The 22705-nt window shown below is 47.3% G+C and overlaps 1 protein-coding gene across 18 annotated transcripts in view; it reads left to right on the forward strand.

The window, feature by feature from the left end:
* EXTL3 (exostosin like glycosyltransferase 3) overlaps positions 1–22705 on the forward strand; it is a 152327-nt gene that overhangs the window by 120926 nt on the left and 8696 nt on the right. The gene's annotated exons all lie outside the window — the stretch shown is intronic.

The raw sequence follows: 22705 nt of genomic DNA on the forward strand, positions 1-22705 counted from the left end.
TGTAAATCTCCAGGTGCTCTCGTAAAGAGAGCACAAGCAGAGAGTCAGTAACAAAAAGCAGCGCTGTTGTCTGAATCCCTTCGTGTTTAGAGGACAAATGGAAGGATAATTTCTTACAAATTAGGGAAGAGGAAAATAAAAGAGGGAGATGGTACTTAAGTATACAAGCTGCATGTGGTTTATGTGACAGGATGCTGCTAAGCTTAATAACAATGTGAGCTTTATGCTTCATGCAAAGAGATGCATTGATTTAATATTTCGTTTTATTATTATCGTGATGAATAAATCCTTCTACTCACATTGAAAAACCCGCCTGGTCCAGGGACAATGAGGAGAGAAAATTGCTTAGATAATTGCAAAATAATCTTTCACATTAGTCCTGTTGAATGCCTGAGTTCTGCAAAATCTTCACATTGTGTTTGCTGAAAAACCGTGTACTCCTTCAGAGCCGAGGAGTGGGGATTGTTCTCCTTGGAGTTGCTAATGGGTGTTATTTGTGAAAGAAAAATATGTTTCTGTTGATGGACATTAATGCCTTTTTTTTACTCTGCTTGTTGCTAAGTCCGCATCCAGAGGGGGGTGTTTAAACCACATCGGGAGTCCGTAGTATTCATCTATATGGATGGTTTAGTGTGGTAATGATATAAAAATTTACCTGGGTTCATCAAACAGTGACAGATCCTAAGAGCCACTGTGGAAAAGGGCAGCAAGAACCTGGGGAGCAGAGGTTGAGGCTCCGTTGGAGCTTTGCTGACTGAGACGTGGGATGTGGTCACCAGGGTGAGAGGCAAGAAACACAAACCCGTACGACTGCCGATGTCAAAAGAAATGACAGAGCTGTAAATTTAATTTCCTCATGGGAAAAAAATGGGGTTTGATGGGGAATATCAGATTCTCTCAGATCTTGAAGCAGCACTGTATCTCTATGTAAAAATACATTCCTGTAACTTTGGGGTGCAAAGAATTGTCCCAAGTCCCAAAGCACAGAGCTTTGCAGGACCTTTGTGGGACTTAGGACTAGGCTTTAGCTTTGTGCTCAAAGGAGCATTGGGCTCCTTGCTGCATGGGTAGTTAGTTCATCGATCAGTTCCTCCAAACTTCACTTGCAAACCGCTCGCCCTGGTTGTGATTTGGTTTTCCAAAGCAGGTTCTGTGGTTTCTTTTCCCCGGTGGGCTGGAGTTAATCAAGAGCAAAGCTTGAAGCTGTGTTGGATCTTTGAATCTTTCATGGATAATGAGATAAACAGGGCTATGGAATATATTTGATTTTTTGAAAAAGCTTTTACTTAGATGTAGATTTCTTGTGATGGCACAATTTGCTACAAAATCAGTGAAATTCCTTAGGTGCACAGGAGTCTGTTAAAATATTCTGGCTCTGCACCAAGCCTGAAGTGACTGGGTGAAAATGTAATTTAACGTGAAGTTGTGTGTGTAGTCATTCAAGGCTGCCCCTGGAACAGATGTAGGTAGGTTACCCTCTAATTTAAAGTGCCTTTGTGCTGGAGTTGAGCTGTAAAAATTGCTCCCATCTCACATTCAATAGTATCGCGGCAGAAGAACAAAGATGGGAAGTCTCGTTTGTGCAAGCTTAAAAACTTGCTTTCTGCAAGGGTTTGTATGTGTAGCACTGCACTGGGAGAACTTCCCCAGGCAGAAGGACCTGGAGGCCAGGACTCCACCAGCACCAACAGTGACGTTGCAACTGCTGCTTGACTTCTGAGCTCTTCCTTGCAGCATTTATTCATCCTTCAAGATACGTCCTTCAAGATATCTCTGCGGCGTCTGGCAAAGTTGCAGTTTACTCAAGGATACTCAAAATCTGGAGCATCTTTCTTAAGAGGAAAGGCTGAGAGAGCTGGGGTTGTTCAACTGGAGAAGAGAAGCTGAGAGGGATCTGATCAATGGGCTCAATATCTCAGGGTGGGTGTCAGAGGATGGAGCAGACTCTGTTCAGTGGTGCCCAGCGCCAGGGTGAGGGGCAACGGGCACAGACTGAAACACAGGAGAGTCCACGTGAACATGAGGAGAAACTTCTTTGCTGGGAGGTGCCAGAGCCTGGCCCAGGCTGCCCAGAGCGGCTGTGGAGTCTCCTTCTCTGGAGACGTTCAAACCCGCCTGGACCGACCTGTGTGATCTGCTCTGGTGACCCTGCGTGAGCAGGGGGGTTGGACTGGGGGATCTCCAGAAGTCCCTTCAACCCCAACCAACCTTTGATCCTGTAATTTTAAAACTGCCTGGACCACCTGGCAGCAGTTGAGCTCCACTCCTCGTGGCGGGGCTGAGAGCCCTCCTGGATGCGGCACAGCTCGCACCTCACCAGCCAGTACTGCCGCTATTTCCATCCTTCCAGGGAAGAAAAGGAGAAAGGAATTTGGATTAAATCTCTGCTCTGAGCAGGGGGAAAAGACAGCACTGAGGTTTGAGGTGGCGACACTTGGCCACTGCTCCCGTGCTCCCCTTGGACGCACGTTAATCTTGGAAAGATTTCCAGTGGTGGAATAAAGAAGGAGTCGTTAAGGAGAAGATCTGGTGTGATCTCGGGGTAGAGACTTCCAGCATCCCCTTTCAGCATCTCCGCGCCTAGGATTTCTAAATAGCATACAGGAGAAACCTCGCTCTTTGCTTTGCCATTCCTTGACAGCGTTTTCATCCGCCTGAATCAACGTGAAGGGAAACAAATGAAACAAAACACTCAGGCAACTGCACATCCAGCCCACGCAAATGGTAATAAGATGCACCCAGGAAGATTCCGATCCCGCTGTGCGTTGCCATGTGCTCAGCGCTGATGTGCTGCTGCTTTTTGGCTGCTGCAGGGCACTTGCTTGCATAGAGCCCGGTCCAGATGCTGAATAAACCCAACATGCGGTTTTAGCAGCTCTTCAGGTCCTCCGGAGCTGATTCACCGTCCGTCTTCCCTGCAGCTCTGAGCAGGACATGGCTTGGGGCAGGGGGACAGGATTAATTTCCCTGTTCCTGCTCAGGTTTTAATCCTAGAAATGTAAAATAATGAGTTGAGCTTGAACAGCCAGGGTTACCTGAAGAGAGTTTGTTTTGATATATTTAATATATATTTCAGAAGGCTGCCAGTGCTGCACATGCCCTTGGTTCGGTGCGGAGAACACAAAGCCCAGAGCAGCGAGGTGATTAAGCTCTGGAACAGCTTGCACTCAGAACAGCCACAGATCCTCTAATGCAGCAATTAAATTATCCATTTCCCATTCCAAAACTGCCTTAAAGCCCCTCAGGAGTTGCAGTTGGAGCCAGGGAAGCAAACCGTGCGTTCAGCAGGAGTTTATCTCCTCTGCTACCCACATTTCTCAGCCTGTGGGTCATTCCCTGGACATGGGAGGAGACCAGGAAAGAGAAGACTGAGCTCAGGAGGAGCCTAGATTTGGTTATAATCTCAAATAAATAGAATTCTCAGCCTGTCGTATGCACCCTCTGCCATCCGACTCCAGCATCTTCGGGTCAGTCTGTCTCTCACACTGGACAAAGATGCATTTTTAACACTTTTTTCCCATGTCCTCAGTTGTGTAAGGAGAAAGTATCTTGTTTGAAGTAAAGGTTTTGCGAGCCAGAGAGAGGAACCGCTGCTTTCAAACCATGAAGGCTCCGCACTGTGTTGCCAGCGCAGCAATCTCTGCTTGCCAGAGGAGAAAAACGTTTGTGGAGAACAAAGAGCTTCATGGGGACAGATGCTTCATCTGTTCACAAGGGTGTTTGAACCTCGAGCAGTGATTTCCAAGCAATGTTGCCTTTATTTCTCTTTATTTTTCCCTGCCCTGAGCCCTTCACATGCAGCTCAGCGTGGCTGCTGGCGTTACCGATCTCAAATCCGTCGCTTTGACGCGTGGGCTGCAGGTGACACCACCTGAGCCTGGGGTAAAGGAAGAGTGACATGTGTCCTCGTTAGCTGGTAATTGAGATTTTGTGCTGACCTGATATCAGGGTGTATTACTGGGTTTTGGGGGGTTGGATCAGGACTAACCAGTTGCGTCGTAGCTTCACTTTGTTTTGAGCCATCTCTCCCACTGGCCCAGTAACAACTGGATTTCAGCTGGGTTATTTTGGAATCCCAATGGTTTTCATGTGGAGTGTGGACCCAGCTGAGCTGGGAAAGCGCTTCCCACATTTGGGGCTAAACCTTATTCAGCCCAAACCCAATATTTTCACAACCTCTGCTCGTGTTCTAAGGAATTACAGTTTGACCTTCCAATTCCTCTCTCTTTTCTGCGTGCGTGCGGGTCCTGCGGTGACGGAGCCGTGGCTGAAAATGCCCTGCAGCTCTTTGCTGTCTCCTTTTCCTCCGGGGTTACGTGGTGTGTGCTTGTAGGTATTTTTGAGCAATTTAGCTGGGTTCGCTGCCAGCGCCAGCTCCTGTGGCTTTCGGCACTGACTAATCCCTTCCTTCAGCTTCGTTAGAGAATAAGGAGCTGACTTTGATCTCTGCAGCCAGTTCCAGCAGCGTAATGTCCTTTTCTGGGGGCTTGGTGGCCAGCTGAGAAAGCTCATTCAATTTAGCCGCTTGTTTCAAATGGAATAATGTTTGGAAAATGTTGAATCCGGAAGCGTTGCCGCATCTGCAGACCCATTTGGCCGCTCGCCGCGTCCCTTCAAACGCTGCTGGTTAATCCGGAGCAGACAGGGGGAAATGCCGTCACCACTTTCCCTTCTGTTCAGGCAGCGTCTGTGCTGAGCTGGCTGCTGGAGGACGGATGTGTTAGGTTTGCATACCTTTTGTACCAAAAATACGTGAAGGTGCTTTGGTGTCTCCATTTTAAGGAGCACAAGGGGGTCCCTGGGTGATGCTTCTGGCTCAGAAGAGGAGGAGCAGATGCTGCTCAGACTGCAACATCAGTGTGTAGCAAGACGTGGGGGCAGCATTTCTCTGCTTCTCCTCCAACATCACATTTGGTTTTGTGATAAGAGCAGAGCCAACCTTGCAGACTAACAGCTCACACAGTCACCAGTAACTTGAGCTAAACTGGTGTGCGTGATCCATGGTGAGGTCCTCAAGGGAACCATCAGTTAAATGGGAGACTAAAACTCTCCACACTGATCACACCACTGTTTCAATCGTTCCTTTTGCTTCCTGGGAGCTTTACATAAATACCAGCTCAAGTCCTGACTCAACCAGGTACTTGAGGACGTACCTGACCCTTGGTGACATGACTTGGGTTTTGCTGGGCCAGCTCACCTGCAGAAGCTCCTTGGTGAGACAGAGCTTCACCCCGAGCACTTACCACCTTGTTGCAAAATCAAGAGGAACCCAGCTTGACATTCAGGTCCTGGGGAGCTCCAGCTTTGCTTCCAGAAGGAACAGTTCAGGCTCTGCTTTCCATGACAAAATCAGCTGAGAAAATCACCTTTATTTCTTAGCACCGAGTCACTTCACACAAGAGATTCGCACCATCCAGGGGTTAAATGAGCCCCATCCAGCACACCAGCTTTACCGACAGTGTATGGCAGGTTTATGAGTTAAAAAAATTTCTCGATGAGAGCAATTTTATAAGTCGGGGTGACGTTCCCCGAAAATGTCTGTGTGCTGCTGTCGGGTACGCAGCACCACCTGCTGCCTGCAGCCCACGGTGCTGCTGGAGAGGCAGATCAGATCTCAAATCCCTGCGAGTTTTGCCGTCTCCGTTTATATTTTTACCGTTCGATAGCAGAAGAGGAAGGAGCAAATTTGCTGCTTAGTTTACCTGCGATGCTAAAATCCAGATGCTTGTCACTGCGGGGCCTAAGCAAAGGTGCAGCGATGCGTGAATGTGCACTGATAATTTAACAAGCAGCGCCGACTTCTTAGGGATTTGCGCTCTGAATATTAACTCAAACACTCTGACAATACTCCGCTGCTGCTGCCTAAAACCAGCGCTTAATTCTGTTGCGTGCTGGTTTGTCGTAGCTTTTCTGTAGATGAGATGGGACCGTAGCCTCTCCCAATTCCCTTGGCTTAGGATGCAGCTAACGGGGTCGACGACCAGAAAGAAGGCATTAAAAAGGAAAAACAAGGGAGGGAAGTGGCCTTGTACACTGCAATGTACATAATCCGATGGTTTTTCTTGCACGTAAAAGCTTGAAAATGCCCCGGGGGCCAGTCCCCCAGGGTTGAAGCCTTTAAACCATCACCACGAAAGCTGTCCATGCATCTTTAAAACGCTCCCCACTCCGGAGCAGACTCTGTCACAACAGCCAAGGGACAAAAGCGGCACGATAGGACTTGGCACTGGTGTCAGTGCAGCAGCAAAATCAAAACACCACATTGTTTTGCCAGGGCTGGATTCCTGCTGCTTTTAGGCTTTGCATGGTGGCCTGCGTGTGCCTGTTTAAATAACAAGAGAATATGTAGTGTCCCCAAATTATTCCATACAGGGAAACAAGTGGTGGGGGGAACAGTGTGTGGATGCATTATTTATATATATTTTTTTTTCCTTCTGTTTCACCTTCTTTTCATTTTCAGTGACACTGTTATTGCAGATCTTACTTAGTCCATATGACACCGTGTGTTGGCATCCACTTCAAGCTACGCCCTTTTGATAAAGTCCCAGAGCCCGAGTGTCTGCGTTTCGTTTCTTCCCATGGTTTTAACCATCTTGGTGGAGTGGTTTTGCTGTGCAAAATGATTTGATTGTGCGTTCTGTACAGGTTGCTTGATTCGTGAAGTGAAGTCAGCCTTGTCTCCTGGAGCAGCCGTAAGCTGACGCGGTACCACAAGCAATGAATGGGCCCTGAGGCACAGGAGAGAAGGAACGAGCTGTAGTCACTGAGGTCGTGGATTTGGCATCGGCCTGTGGGTATTAAATAGATAGGATAAAAGAAGATGCATGTTGTTAAAGTTTACTGGAACAGCAGGGACCTTGCAGGGCGTTGGGACATCAGGGAGGCAACTGTGGAGGACATGAGAAGGTTGTAAAGAGGAAGGTGACGCTTGGCTACGTGGTTAGAGAAGGACAAGAGGAGCAAGGGAGAGGTTTTAATCACTCTGCTTGTTCTTACGTGTCCGGTGTAGCTCACAGATGCCTTCCCAAGCTCCGGGGGATCGATGAGCAAAGATATTGCAGCTCTCAAAGAGAAGATGGTGACTTATTTCCAAGTTGAACGGTGGGCTGGCGATGGTGCAGCACAGCAGCCACAAGATTATCGACCTCCTGGACACTTTCTTACCCCTTTCCCTGCAGCACCTGCCTGTATCTGGTGAGAAAGCAGATGCTGCATTCCCTTATCGAACTGATAGATGCTTTTTCTTCCTATTTTGCTTGAAATCAAACTCTGCGGTTAGTGATAAAGCGTGACGGATCTCCCTGCCGTGCTGCACATACGGAGCGCTCCCCTCGTCAAAAAGCTTCTGGAGGAGGAGCAGGTTCATCTCCTGTAAATGCGATCGATAAGCAGGAAGGTGATGGAGTGGCTGGAGTCAGAACCAAGGGCTGCAGTTTGTTTTCCTGTTGTCCTGAGTGCTGGATCCCTGAAATCATACTGATTAACTACAGATACCCAGAAAAGATGGAGCTTTTTTTTTTGTTTCCTGGTGACGGTGAGGAGATGCCATTTTGGAGAACATAAGAAAATCAGGGGAAAAAGCAGGAGATTAAAGTCACTTCATTTAAAGCCTTGAGTTAATTAATGTAAATCTGTGTTAGCCCTGCGAAGAAAGCTGGGGAATATTTCCCTTCTCCTGATATTGGCAAAAAGACCATAAGCAGGGAGTAAGGGCATCTTGCTAATAAGCCAGAGGGGAAACTGAGGCACGGAGAGCAGAAAGTCACACCTGATCACTAAAGCATTCACTTATACATCTTATAAGCTCACAGAAATGCTATTTTCACCTATTTCCAGATTTACTAGCAGCAGAAAGATGGGAAATGCGGTGAAGCTGTTCTTAGGCTTCCCAGATAACATCTTCAGATCAAAATAATGTGGCAAAGTCTTCAGGTTTCTGCGTGCTTATCTGAATTGAACTCCGGGGTTTTTTGAGGTTCATGTAGGGAAGGGAAATGGGTTTTCTTCTCGCCATGGAACATTAAAAACATTCTGGGCAGGGAGGTTCAGTTTGCAGCTTCCATGTGAAGGAACTAGTCATCATTTTGATCTCCTGAGCTGCCCAGGCTGGTGGGAACCTGCCTTATCCCAACAGCAGGGGACAGCCTATCCTTTACTGTGGAAGAAGAGAGCTAAGAGGGGACAAGAAAAGCACTTTTCTGGGGAGTATAAGAGCTGTAAACTAGATAATTCTTTGCAATAAGGCTCTTTGCCCTCTTGCTCTGAATACAGGTGACGAAGCCAATTGGCTTCAAAACACTGGTAATAATTAGGTTGATTTTATCAGACATTTATAGAAGGAATTGTTTTTAATTATGCCTCATTTATGTGAATTCTATAATTTCTAACACATGCTGGTCCGTAATTCCCGACCCATGCTGTGGATTGTGGGAGGTGGTTATGGCAGTCTGGATTCATCCTGACCATGTATTTGTAATGTATTAACCACCTCTTGATGGAAGCATTTGTTCCCCCTTGATCTTGTTTTACTTTTTAATTGACAAGCGGCAGAACTTTAAATAGATTGCTAGGTAATCAAAGGCTCAGGGCAAGCCAAGGTCTGAAGAATGTGATGTCGGCCACCGTAAAGCCCATGGTTTGGAGAGCCTGGGATGGTTTTCTTCTTGCTGCTGCCTTCTGCTCCTCTGGATGGTGTGAGACCTGGGCCAGGTGAAGTAGGATTCAACCAAGGGTTCCAGCAATTAGGATCCAGCAAGTGAAGCCTACGAGCAAAGAGAAGATCCTCAGAAACCCGTCTGGGGTTTTTATCCTGGTTTATCATCAACTGGCTCAGCCATGTTGAGTGAGAAGGCTTTTACTGCTTGCAGGGGTGAGATTGTGTGTTTGGCGAAAATGCCTTTCCCCTTTATTTGACCACACTCAGCTTAATATCCTGACCTTATTCTCTGATATTTGAGCCTGTGGAAATTGCTTTTCTTGACGAGCTGTACTCATGGAACAACAAGAACAACAACAGCTAAATGCTGATTAGGGAATCAGAGTGTGGGTTTGCTTGTTCTCTTCTTCTAACATTACATAAAAGAGCTCTCATCTTTAGATAGTAGAATGATAGGATAATTTTTGTTGGAAGAGACCCACAAGATCATGGAGTCCAACTGTTCCCCCACCCCTGGCACTGCCCCATGTCCCTGAGAACCTCATCTCCGTCTGTCCAACCCCTTCAGGGATGGTGACTCCAGCACTGCCCTGGGCAGCCTGTTCCAATGCCCCACAGCCCTTTGGGGAAGAAATTGTTCCCCACATCCAACCTCAACCTCCTCTGGCGCAACTTGAGGCCGTTTCCTCTCGTCCTGTGATGGATTTGAGGACAGACATGCTGGCAGAAAGCTGTCTTCATCCAGACCCATCAGAACTTCCCCAGTGAGATCTCAGCCTTCTCATCTCCGAGGTCCCCACAGAGCTCCCAGTCTGGAATAAACCTGACAGCCAGAAGCTGGGCTCACGCACCCGAGTGCTCTTGATGTTTGCTGCTCCCAGCCACGTCAGCATTAATAAATCCTCTGCCCTCTTCCCACCAAAAAAATAACCTACCTGCAAACTCGATCACTTCTTGGCTTTGCTTATATACCAGGTTTATATACGTGCTCTTTTAGTAGCTGCTCAGTAAGTTAATAGTCTGACCCCAATTTCTTCCTCTGTTAGTTGAGATGTAACGTTCATTTTGATGCCTTCAGCCCCCAGATATGAATGCCTGCGCTAAAGCTCTTCTAGCATGGGACACAGCGGCTTTTAAATGCTGAACACCATCAACGAGCATCGTTAAATGTAATGTATTCCAAAGAGTCAGACGTATCATTTTTAACAAATTTAAAAATAATCACACCTGCTCTGCCAGGCGTTTTGTTTTACCGCTGTACTGGAAATCCTGTTTGACAGATACCGAGCAGAGAGAGAAGGAACCTGCAGAAGAAGTAATTGCACAACAATACCGAGGATTTGCACTGACGAAAGTCTCTGTTAATTAAAGCAGCCGAGCTATCAGCCAAAGAGCAAAGTGTGGAGAGATAAGCTCTGCCTCGCTTCCTGAACGGAAAGAAGATATTTCCAATAATCCCCTAGTCTGCATCCCTTGGGCTTGCAGCACGTTCTTCCACTGGAGATGCTCTGACTCTCCGTTCTGCAATTCTGTATTTCTGAGGTGAATATCACTGCGTTTCCATCCTTTAGACACCGATGACCTGGTATTGCACCAAGCTGATGGCTTGACACAAAGAGGGTATCTCAAGGGTGCTCCTAAACTGCCGCGCTGACTCGTACACGCTCTCCGTCTTGCAGATGAGATATGACAGCCCTTCTCAGATCCATCCCTCGGCTCTCAGTCCATTTGCTGCCAGACTTCTCAGCACGGACCCGGGGACTGGCAACATGTCTTTTCCAATGAAATTAGAAGTGCATGAATGAGCTAGTGGAGTCATCTCAAGAGTCAAGGCCTGAGAGATGTGGGCTTCAGTACTTTAGAACTTTTGGGGGGTTGCTTGCTGGTTTGTTTTTTTTTTTAAATAAGGTCAGGGAGTTGCAGTTTGTGCATCTTTCTTAGGCTCTTGCATGGTTGTTCCAGGCTCTTGTTTGGCTCTAACTGAAAGAAGGGAGATTCAGGCCAGACGTGAGAAAGAAATTGTTGCCCCTGAGGGTGGTGAGAGCCTGGCCCAGGTTGGCCAGAGAGGTGGTGGATGAAGCATCCCTGGAGACATCCCAGGCCAGGCTGGACGGGGCTCTGAGCAACCTGAGCTGGTGCAGATGTCCCTGCTCATGGCAGGGAGGGCACCGGGTGAGCTTTGAAGGTCCCTTCCCACCCAAACTATTCTATGATTCTTCCAAGGAGGACAACGCACCGAGATCGTACCTGGCCCAACACATCCAACCACACATCTGTGATAAGCGCTCTGCCTGCATAGCTCAGCTGGGAAAGTGAGGCAGGGACACAAAATAAGGTCAGGCTTTCCAATGTTCCTTTGTGAGCTGGTCTGTTTTCTCCTTCATCTGTACAGGCTGTATTACACAGTATTTCTGTGGTTCAAGTACAGGAACAGGGTAGTCCTGGCCATGGGCATTTTCCTGGCCTGTTTTCACTCTGCTGCTCTGAATTCACCAGCTGCTCTGAAAACACATCGTCCCGAGCGGCGTGCAGCCGTGCTGGCCGCGGGCATCGCTCCCACCTTCTGCATCTCTGCCCTGTGTGGTGCAGCGCCAGCTTCCCTGCGATACCCAAAACAGGCCCAGGAGAGGAAAGCTGGTGCAGATCAGTGATCCCTTTAGCTCAATGTCTGTTTACATGTTCTCTTTTTCAGCAGCGAGGGCTGGTTAGAAATGTCATCTCTGTGTTGTATTGAAGTGATTCAGAGCTGTGCTTCTCCAGCACCGAGCTCCTGGGTCTCAGCTTTGTGTATCCAACCCTCTTGTTCCACCACTCAATTAATGCTGCGCCTTCAGGCATTTAGTTTTCATGATTTAGGAATATTGCCCCTTCAGTTCCATCATATAGGACTGACCTTGAAAATCACAGAATCATTTTGTTTGGAAGAGACGCTCAGGATCATCGAGTCCAACCGTAACCTAACCAACTCTAGCACTAAACCATGTCCCTGAGAACCTCGTCTATACACCTTTTAAACATCTCCAGGGATGGTGACTCCACCACTGCCCTGGGCAGCCTGTTCCAATGCCCGACAGCCCTTTATGGGAAGAATTTTTTTCCTCGTATCCAAACTAAACCTCCCCTGGTGCAACTTGAGGCCATTTCCTCTTGGGAGAAGAGACCAGCGCCCTCCATGCTACAACCTTTCAGGTAGTTGTTGACAGCGATAACGTCTCAGCCTCCTGTTCTCCAGGCTAAACAGCAGTTTCTTTCCATCCAAAGGTCTTTGAGTTGTTAGCAAATGTTCATAAACCAAATAATTGCCCTGCAAGATCAGGGAAGGATTAACGGTGCTGGTTTGTTAAAACACAGCCACGTCAGCTTGGAGCATGCCAGTAAGTTCAACAGTGCGTTATATTGTTACACCGAGCTTTACAAGAGAAAGCTGCTTTATCCAATGACTTTTTACTATTAAAATTACCACTGTAGCAGCTGAGGTCTGTTTGGAGAAGAGGAAGAGGGAGAGAGGATGAAGTTCAGAGTTGAGGTGGGCCACCAGAAGCAAGAGCTTGAAGATTCAATAGGTAAAACGAAGGCTGAGAAAAGAGGGTTTGAGAATGTCTTTTTGTTGTTAGATGAGTTTTTTGATGCTGTCACTAGAGAACCATAGAATCGCAGAACATTTCGGGTGGGAAGGGACCATTAAAGCTCCCCCAGTGCCCCCCTGCCATGAGCAGGGACATCTGCACCAGCTCAGGTTGCTCAGAGCCCCGTCCAGCCTGGCCTGGGATGTCTCCAGGGGTGGTTCATCCACCACCTCTCTGGCCAACCTGGGCCAGGCTCTCACCACCCTCAGCACAAACAATTTCTTCCTCATGTCTGGCCTGAATCTCCCACCCTTTAGTTTAAAACCATCACCCCTTGTCATGTTGTAACAGACCCTGCCAAAAAGTCAGTCCCCGTCTTTCTTATTGGCTCCTTTTAAGTACTTTTAAAGTTTTATAAGTACTTTTTAAGTTTTAAGAAGAACCATGACATCTGTCAGAACACTACTCCTTTGGATACTGCCACTTAAATTGGAAAAAAAACCCCTAACCACCACGATTTGGATCTCATATCCAAACCCCGAGTGGAAGATCTTCCCTCCTCAAATGTCCTTCTCTCATTTCACAGCAAACAGTGATTTGTGTGTCTGGCTCGTGATCCCAGACCTACTAATGGAAGTTGGGTCATGAGCTTTTCTGTCCCCTCGCGCTCGGCTTTCGTGTAAAGCACGGAGTGGAGTTTCAGAAGGCTGAGGGAGGAGGGAGGTGGAGCACTGAGAGATGAGATATTTGAAACCTTCAACTGCAAGTGACACCCTGTTATCCCAGGGACCTGCTTTGGAGCCAAATAATTACAAATAATTGTAAAATAAATCTAATCGGACAACCGACTCAACGTGCATCTTTAATTGCACAGCCACTAACAGCAACACACAGAGAGTAAAAACAAGTGAGTCTCTAGATGCCTTTAGTGTTAAAATAAGCATTTTTCTCCTTTAGTTTCTCTAGAAAGATGCAACAGCTGCACCCATATGAAAAGGAATAAATAATCAGTTTTATTTGTATCTCAAGCTGTTTTCTCATCTCGGAGACGAGCGACCCACTGATCGCAGTTGAGCAGCTTAAAGAGAGACCAAGTCTTTGCACATATTATGTGTATGGACACAGTATCCATTTACAAAAAAAGGATTTCCACTAGTATCTTCCTGTGTGGTTTTGTTCTCAGTGGGGGATAATTTATGCTTGGTTTTATGTTGCATTATTTAATTACGCGTATTTTAAGAATGCATCTGTTTTGCCAATTTATATGCAGCGTACGCTGCCTTTGGGTAGCTCTGCAGCTAAATATCCTTCCAGTGAAACAGTTTTCATACCGCTGGAGATGAGTCTTAAAATAGTCTATAAATCCTTTTCATTCAAATTTTGAAGATGCCTTAAATTGGAAGTAGCAAAGTGCAGAAGTCTGGAGTCTAGAGAGGCTGGTTCAGGGCTGGAGCTGCTTCAAGGTGAAGAGAAAGCGCTGGGAAAGGAGCAGCAGAATAATTAATACACGAGAAAGGGGACAACGGTGACTTTCCAAACCATCTGTGCAAGCAAAGATTAAAGAGAAAACAAGAAGGTGAAGAATTGCCAGGGGAAGCTCTTATAAAAACCAAGGATGTCTCATCAGGCAATAGATGAAGAAACATCCCGCTAAGAGTGTTTCTGAAGAGCAGGTTTTGGGTGGACTTTCAAATAAATGATGGTATTTTTGATGCAATCGCCATCAAATCAAGCAAGAGCGCAGATGCCAGAGAATCTGTACTGGGTAGGTGAGAATTGAGATGGAAAAGGTCTGGAAATGGGCGTTGGAGGAGAAGTTACCGTCTCCTTTCTCCTTGCCCGGCCAAAGCAGATGCTGGTGGGGCACCATTCGGAGCCAAGCGCTCAGTGGCCTGGGCCTCATCCAGAGAAGCTGGAGTGGAGCTGGGAACCAGCCCAGCACTTCCCAGTTTGCTGGGGAGAGACCAGTCAGGAGAGGAGCACATCCCCTGAACGGCTGAACCTCACGTGCAGGTGGTTCCGAGCAGCCTGGATCTCTCTCTGGAATGGTTTTGGTTGGGGTATCAGGGCTCGTTCAGGAGCTGCGGACACATCCGTGCTCATTTAAAGGAGAGGAGATTCAGACAAGAAGGAGAAATTGTTGCCCCTGAGGGTGATGAGAGCCTGGCCCAGGTTGGCCAGAGAGGTGGTGGATGAAGCATCCCTGGAGACATCCCAGGCCAGGCTGGACGGGGCTCTGAGCAACCCGAGCTGGTGCAGATGTCCCTGCTCATGGCAGGGGGGGCACTGGGAGGGCTGGGAAGGTCCCTTCCCACCCAAACTGTTCCATGATTCTATGATTTATCAATATCTTCTGGATTTGGGCATGTTAACATAAGGATAACAGCAAAAGATCATTGTCTTAACGAACATCTTAAGGTTTTAGGAGAGGTTTTGAATGAGTTGCTATCTGCATCCATGGTTGTGCCTTTGCATCCCAAGGTTTTTAAACCTGAAATTATCATAAACACTCACAATCAAAAGAACATCCATTTCTTTACCAAATGCCAGGCTGCTGAGGCCTGACAGTGCTGGCAGGGCTTCTAGAAGGAGCTTTAACACCATATTTATGTGTGTCGAGGTGCGGGGCTGCAAATTGCAGCTTGTTGGGAACTGTTGACATGTTGTGTGTCATACTGGACTCGTTTCCTTGAATTTTCGGGTCCGGGCTGGGAATGAGAGCATGTTTGCAGGGAGGAAAACCATCATCCCGGGTGGAAAACCATACTAGCATCCCTTCTTTTGCCCGCACAGCCCCGGCAGCCTGGCCGCATGCCGGGACGAGCATCGTGTTTTATCGGTGGGGCCAGATTTTTTATTTCTCATTAAATGAAGAATTGCTGGCTGAGCTCAAGGCTTGGATCTGTGCTTTTCACTGTGGTTTTGGCTTTGGAAAGCAGGACGTTGGCCAGTAGGAGTTGGATGAATTTTTATCCTCTGCAGATTGAGAGGATTTTCTCATGGTAGGAGTTGGGATTGGCAGGAGGAAAATGTTCTGCGTGGGCAGGGCAGGACTGCGAGGCCGCTGAGTTGGATGCTGTGCTTTCAGGAGGCAATTGATCGTCTTCAATAAGCACTGCTGGAGTTGTCCTTGGTAAGGGCAGTCAAATAGATTTGAGGTCTGGGCTGAGAGCCATGGTGACCTTGCCAGCTTTTGTGGAGCATCTCAGCTTGCCCAGGAGCAGGTAGTGATAAAACGCTGAGAAAATAAAGGAAAAAAAAGCCTGCGGTCTTGGTCAGAACTGCTCGATTCACACAAACATCATCTCGCTGGGAACGGGTAGAGGGCTGCAGAGATTTTTGGTGGCACCTGTAGCGATGGCAACAGCTCCTTTGGCTTTTCCTTGGCAGAGAGCTTGGCTTCTCAGTGTGCAGCCAATGCGCGGTGCCTGCCTTGGGACCGGCTTCTTCTCTTTTCAGCTCCCTGACATGTTAAATGGGGGGAAGATGACACAGAGCACGAGAGAAATCAGAATCAAAGTCCTCTTCAAAAGAGAGCAAACCTCAGGTGTGTAGTTGCCATATGGAGCCTCTCCTGCTGCCTAAATTCCTGCCATAGCCCCATCTGACATCCCAAAGCTGTTACTCCATTTCTAGCAGGTCAGTGCAAACCTGTTCTGACAGTTTTACTTCCCCAAAAATACGCAGCTTCAAGGATGCTGCTGTTCCCTGGGACCAGGCAGAATCATCGTCTTCCTCATCCACGTCTCTGGTCGCATTCGCAGAGAAGCGAGTGTCAGTCTGATCTAACACCTCGGTCACAGAGGGAGCAGGGAATGGAGTCAGACATGGTAAAAATAAAGACGTGATCTATCCTGCTCATGCAGACGTGAATCTGCACACACAGAACTCTTTCTAAGGAGTCTGGTAAATAATCTCAGCACTCGTATGCAGATGCACAGGGGGACAAGACCCTGGGATATCTGGGAGTCTGTGGGTCTTGAGGGCCGATCTGGGCAACTTTCTTCATCAGAGGATGTCTGAATTTTTCCAGACTAGGAGTTGAAAATAAATGCCTGGTTACACAATAGTTTCAGGGTTGCTTCGTACCTGCTCGTTGTTCCCCTCTGCTAGAGTTTGCCATCTCCCAAGGCCTGCTAACAGACCTCTCCCTGACTTCTATTAAGCCTAGTTTGGCTGATTTTAATTGCATTCCGTACTACATTAGCCACCGAGAGCAACCATGTGTGCTGCGAGCGTGCAGACACAGGGAAAAGCTGCAGAAGATTTGTTTTCCCATGTGCTTTCTGCAGAAGGAAAAAGCCGTCATGAAGGTGGATGGGAAGCAGCCCGGTCGACTTGAAACGAGGATGTGGATATGGGTGGGATGAAGATCATCAGTTCCCAATTATGCAAATTTTGCTTTCCTCCATGGGTGGAGATGATGACCATACCATCTCTGGAGCCAGGTCCAGGTGGTCAGGCTGGTCACCCATGATTTGGCAGATGCGTTATCCCTTTTCTCCTTGGAGAGATCTGAGCTCCTACCTGCTCCTCCATGTGGAGCAGGGTCATAGAATCACAGGATGGTTTGGGTGGGAAGGGACCTTCAAAGCTCATCCGGTCCCACCCCTGCCATGAGCAGGGACATCTGCACCAGCTCAGGTTGCTCAGAGCCCCGTCCAGCCTGGCCTGGGATGTCTCCAGGGATGCTTCATCCACCACCTCTCTGGGCACCTGGGCCAGGCTCTCACCACCTTCAGGGGCAAAAATTTCTTCCTCATGTCTGGCGTGACATGAGGAAGCTCCCTGTTGGGAGCTCTACCCTAGATGAGGTCCTGGGCTGATCCCACCCTGAGGTCACTGCTGTCCCCATGGGGCTAAGCTGGGTTTTGCAGAGGGCTTTGCTCTGGTCCAGTGGATCAGTCCTTGGGACAACGGTGAGCAAAAGGGCACAACCTCAGAACCTCTGGCTCCTGCAAAGCAGGAAAGGTGTTTCACTGAGTCTTCTTAATAAAACGTTCAGCATTGGTGCCAAGAAAAAGGATTGACGTGTTGTAAATCTGCATTCTCCCCAGAGAACTGCTGGCAGGAGCTTTTTCCTTCAAAGCGTAGATCGAGGTCAGCTCTTCAGGTGCATTTTCAGATGCATTTGGCTCCCACATCTTCATTACCATAATTCTCAACCTCGTGGTGAAAGGACTCGTGCTGTCCCCAGCCCCACTCTGCCGATGGTGCTATTTTCCCCCAGCCCATTTGGCTTGAATTGGCACATATTTGGGAGTGATATAACGGATGCTTTTCCCGAGAGCTTGTTCTTTGTCTCCTCAAATTATGCAGCCCTCCTGAGGGCATCTTTCTGGTTTTTATTTTATTGATGAAGACCTGACGTGAGCAACCAGGTCCCTGGGTTTTTTGCAGAGTTTGCTCTTTGCCCAGAAGTCAATCCAGTTCACTCCGTTGAACTGCCAAAACTTCTCCAAGGGCATAGACATTCTTCATGTTTTCACTGTCGAATTGTATGTGACACTTAATTTAAAGCTTAAGTGTAAAGCCTCACTAGCAAGGAGATTGCTGGAAGATATTGATTTTACTGCATTTTTGTATTTATGTGTAAAAACTTACAATAATGTATTGATTAGGGGAATTATTGCTGGGCAAACTTTAGATTTATGCTCTGTTTTAGTTCTGTCTAACATTTCTAAGATCCATTTGGCCAACATAACTATGAACAACACCAGGAACAAATGGACTTGCATAGAGTTGTGGGGTTTTATGCTCCTTGAGTCAAAAAAACTCCCATGTTGTTGAACCGAATGACCTCGAATTGATTTGCTGAAAGGAGCAGAAACTTCTAATGTGGTGTGTTGGGTGCTCAGAGGCATTTTAGGTCTTGCAGTTTGTCTCAAAAGTTTGCGGACTGTTTAGGAGGTTCATGATTTTTGAGCTAGGGAGCATTTTAGTATTCCCAAGGAAAAGCTCAAAATAAAGACAGCCAGAAATACACAATCTGGGGTACTTTTATGTGTGGAGGGGCTGGGGTTTGTGTACAGGTCCGACCACTGATCAGTGTTTGAAGCCTTAACGTTTGCTGTACGGGAAGGTGGCTTTTTGGTAGGTGTGTTTGTGTCTTTCTTGTAGCTCATTGTCTGATTTCATGTCCTCCTCACTGTTTTCATCTCCTTGATTCGGTAACTGCTGACTCTGTTTTGCCAGACCGCAGTGTTTCAGCTTTGCTGAGGGAACATGTTTTGTTGGGATTTGACAGAGCTTTTGACTCAAGACTGTTGAGAAACAAGGTTGTGTAGAAAGTGGTCGTTAAAACAATGGGAGGGAAGGAGAAACAGGTGAGAGGTCGAGACGTCGATCTAAAAAAGGAACAGCGAGAAGGTTTGGTTATGGTACCTGTGTGGTTTTCTAGGGTGGAAGAAGCCAATGAGGAGCAGTGGCTGGGACCCAAAGGCTGATAATTCATGAGGAGTTGTTAACGTTTGAGAATGAACATCCCAGGAAAGGTGGATTCCCCTGCTCTTGATGTCTTGACGTGGAGGCAGGGTGACTTTCCAGCAGAGATGCTTCTGGTGGCCACAGCTCAGAGACGAGGTCCCTGTGACCTGGGTCATGCAGAAGGTTGATGTAGGTGACTTCAAAGTCCCTTTTGGCTTAACTTGCTGCTGTCAGCCCCACCACCTGTCTGCTGTTGGTTATCCAGAAATTATTTAGATGGTCATCCAGAAATTTTTTAGAGTCCAGCTGGTGCCATGAAGTTCGTTCTCGTGGCTTTGTGGTTTTGTCCAAGTTGTTTCACAGCTGGTTTATGGTGCTATGTGATGAGAGTCTACCAGAGGAAGGATGGTTGCTTGGAGTCCCCATGTCCACCACGTAAGGAGGTCACAGAAGATGACCAAGATTACCTTCTCTGGCCTGTAAATCCCTGAATTTGGCAACATGCCTCTCGTCTGTACATATAGATCTGTGGTCACTATAACATCTACTGGCTTTTTCCACCCAGCCCCACACATGGTGGAGGGTGATTAAGTAGTTCTTGCTGAAGATTAGAGATTCCTGCAGCCGAGGACATGGCACAATAAGGTGTCATTCAGCTGTATTTTAAGCGTGTGATGAAGTCATGAAAAATTGCTAAATCTCACTTCATGCCATGTGAGGGAGAGGATTGGACTTTTTAATTCTTTGCTGGTGTACTAACCCTTCTTTTTTTCAGCCAGCCTAATGAGCTTCTGAGTACGTTTGTGCCCAGAACGTCCATTTCATGCCTGAGGAATCTGATGTTTTTAGAGGCCCATTGAAATGTAAAAACTTTAGAAGAGATAAAAATGTTTCAAGTCCTTGAATCAAATACTCTCCCCATTCCTCCTAACCTGTTTCTACAAGGTTAGTTGCTTGAATCAAAGCCGAAAAATTTTCCAAAAATCCCCATTTATCTTTCTCAAGAGTTGTGTTTTCTGTCTAATAACGCGATGCCCTCATTTCCGCAGCTTGGAATGCAGAATATGTGGTCAAGATCAAAACCTGGTCTTGCCTGAGAAGGCACCACATTTGAACCGTCCTGGGGGACGACGACAGACGAGAGGAAGGTTTTGAATCTCGTTCCCATCTCAGGTCCCTGTCTGAGGGTCCTTGATGTGGTAACCCAGAGGAAAGCACAGGGATTTACAAGAGCCACCAAACAGTTGTCTGATGACAATCAGCTGCATCCTAAAAGTGCTGTAAATCGGGATAGTTCCTTTGAAAACAAGGCATCCAAGGCAATAACAGCTTTAAGTTGCTTCTGGCTTTTGCTGGTGCTAATGTGATGAATTGAATGTGTTTGTCGAGGTGTGGGGGCATCCATCTCCTTTGTAACGTGTTTCTCTTCAGGGAGGAGTTAAATACCGGTGCACTGATCTCTCTGTCCTCTGGGGTCCCCAATTTCAGACATTTCAGGCAGGATCCGCTTCACTTTCTCAGTTGACAGTAGTTGCATCATGTTATTGTTCAGCAAATTACAGGAAAACAAGTGAATCAATAAAATTTGCTGGCTTTTTCCTTGGGATCTATTGATTTACAGGCTGCTTTATCTTAAATACTCCCAGCTGAAAGGCAGGAGTACACCTATTTTCTGTGAAATGCAAAAGCACTTCCAGACCTGCAAAGCTTCAGCTGTGATGGAGTGACCTGAAACTTTTCCATTGCAGAACTTGTGCTGAGTTTTAATTCTTGTCCAGATCTTTACAACATGAGAAGGTGGATCTGACCCCAAAGCTCAGCTGAAAACCAGCCTCAGCTTTGTTGGTCCTCAGACCTCTTGAGCTGAACATTGCATCTTTATCTCTCCCTCACTATCAAATCGCGGCCAAAGCTCGGGCCTAGCCTTGGATTCTCTTTAATCTTTTGCACAGTCCCTTTGGAAATGGGTGACACAAAACCCCACAGTTGCCACAGGGTCTCGCTCTGGCAGCAGAAGAGCTTTAGAAGCGGTTTGACCACAAAAGTAGGACAGTGCTGTGGGCAAAACCTCCGTGCTGCCATTTCCAGCTTTGGGGAGCAGAAATGAGTTGATGTTTGCAGACATGGGCCTCAAATCTTTTCTGAGAAGCTGAGTTGAAGACCCACGGTGAGTAGGAATCTGATAAATTCAAAGCGGTACCCACTTGCCAGTGCATCAGTGAGGCAGAGATGAGGTTCTCCTGCTCAGCCTGGTGGTTCTCGCTCTTCCTTTGTCCTCCATCCATCCATCCATCCATCCATCCATCATCTTCAGCAGGCACAGCAGGACCTTGCCTGGAAAGCCTGATAAAACAATTTACCGTGGACCCAATGCAATGTCCCCTAATCCTAATGAGCAAGACACCCCCCAGACTTCACCAAAATCGAGCTTTCTGAGGAAATACCATTGTAACACATGCTTTTTAGCAGAAGGCTAAATTATCAGAGCTGGTTTTAATAATTTTTAATAATTTTGCAAACTTTCTAGAAGGCAGAACCTGCAACAGGAGGAAAAAGTTGGGTGGCACAAGACTTTACCAGGAGAAATGGTGCTGCTTTCAGACACGCTGCACGATGCTCGTGAGGAGCTGAAATCCATCTTGTATCGTTAAGTTGGGGAGACGGATGACCAGTTCCCAACTGGTCTAGGCTGGAATTTACTGGAGGGGCCCTTGCCTGTGTTGGAAACCATGAAAGCTTCTCTTGGGTAGTTTTTGCAAGTCTGAAGCCTTCAGAGAAATGTTTGGGGTGGGTTGCTCGTGCTGACCAAGAAAGGAGCCGGCCAGGCGTGGGAGGCAGAAAATTTCCTAAAGCATTTAACCACGCATGTACTAAAATTAGATCATATAAATGCCAAAATGCGCTGGGTGATTAATTAGAAAATGGCTGAAAATTAGGGCTAATAGCTCTTGATGAAAGTGGTGAAGTGTTGGTGTCCCACTGGAGGCGTTCAGTGGCCCCACCAGCGTTTGCTTTGGTTTTGTCGCTATATTGGTTTGACGAAGTGCTCTTCCAGTCCGAAGAACGTCTCTTCCCGTCCAAAAAGTGTCCCTGAGTGGGGCCTGGTTGCCACATCTAGATCTGTGTCACCTCTTTCTGAGCCAGAAAACTCAGTCACAAAATAGTTTTGATTGGAAAAGACCCTCAAGATCATGGAGTCCAAATGTTCCCCCACCCCTGGCACTGCCCTATGTCCCTGAGAACCTCATGTCCGTCTGTCCAACCCCTCCAGGGATGGTGACTCCAGCACTGCCCTGGGCAGCCTGTTCCAATGCCCCACAGCCCTTTGGGGAAGAAATTGTTCCCCACATCCAACCTCAACCTCCCCTGGTGCAACTTGAGGCCGTTTCCTCTGGTCCTGGCGCTTGTTCCTGGGGAGCAGAGACCGATTTTTGTTGTTTCTCCACCCCCCCCAGCAGCTATTGACAGATGAAAGCACTAACACAGGCTTTACATGGGAATTTCATCAGCCCAGCTGCCATGCATATACCCGATACAAATATTTTCCACTGTTAATGGTTTCAGCGTGGGCTTTTTTAATGTGATCAAATGTAATCTTATTTAATGGAGTTTTATTGCTGTGATGCCTTATTCTTTCTACCAGGCTGGACTTTATTTTTAAATCAAAGAGGGATTGTTCAGTGGAGAGCCAGAGAAACGACTGGAGGGATTGAACAGGATGGGAAGCCTGGGATGGACTGAGTGTCTATAGATCATCCAGGGCACATGAAAAGTGTAAGAGCAAGGGAGAGAAGGGATCTGGTGTGGAACGGGTGTCAAGGAGAGGGACAGACTGAGAGAGTTGGGGTGTTCAGGCTGGAGAAGAGAATCTCTGGGGAGACCTTAGTGCGGCCTTTCCGGACTTAAAAGGGGCCAAGAAGAAAGATGGGGACAGACCTTTGAGCAGGGCCTGTTGTGATAGGACAAGGAGGGATGGTTTTAAACTAAAGGAGGGAGATTCAGGCCAGACATGAGGAAGAAATTGTTTACAATGAAGGGTGGTGAGAGCCTGGCCCAG

This window comes from Caloenas nicobarica, chromosome 3 (genome assembly GCF_036013445.1).
Source record: "Caloenas nicobarica isolate bCalNic1 chromosome 3, bCalNic1.hap1, whole genome shotgun sequence".
Classification (NCBI taxonomy): domain Eukaryota; kingdom Metazoa; phylum Chordata; class Aves; order Columbiformes; family Columbidae; genus Caloenas; species Caloenas nicobarica.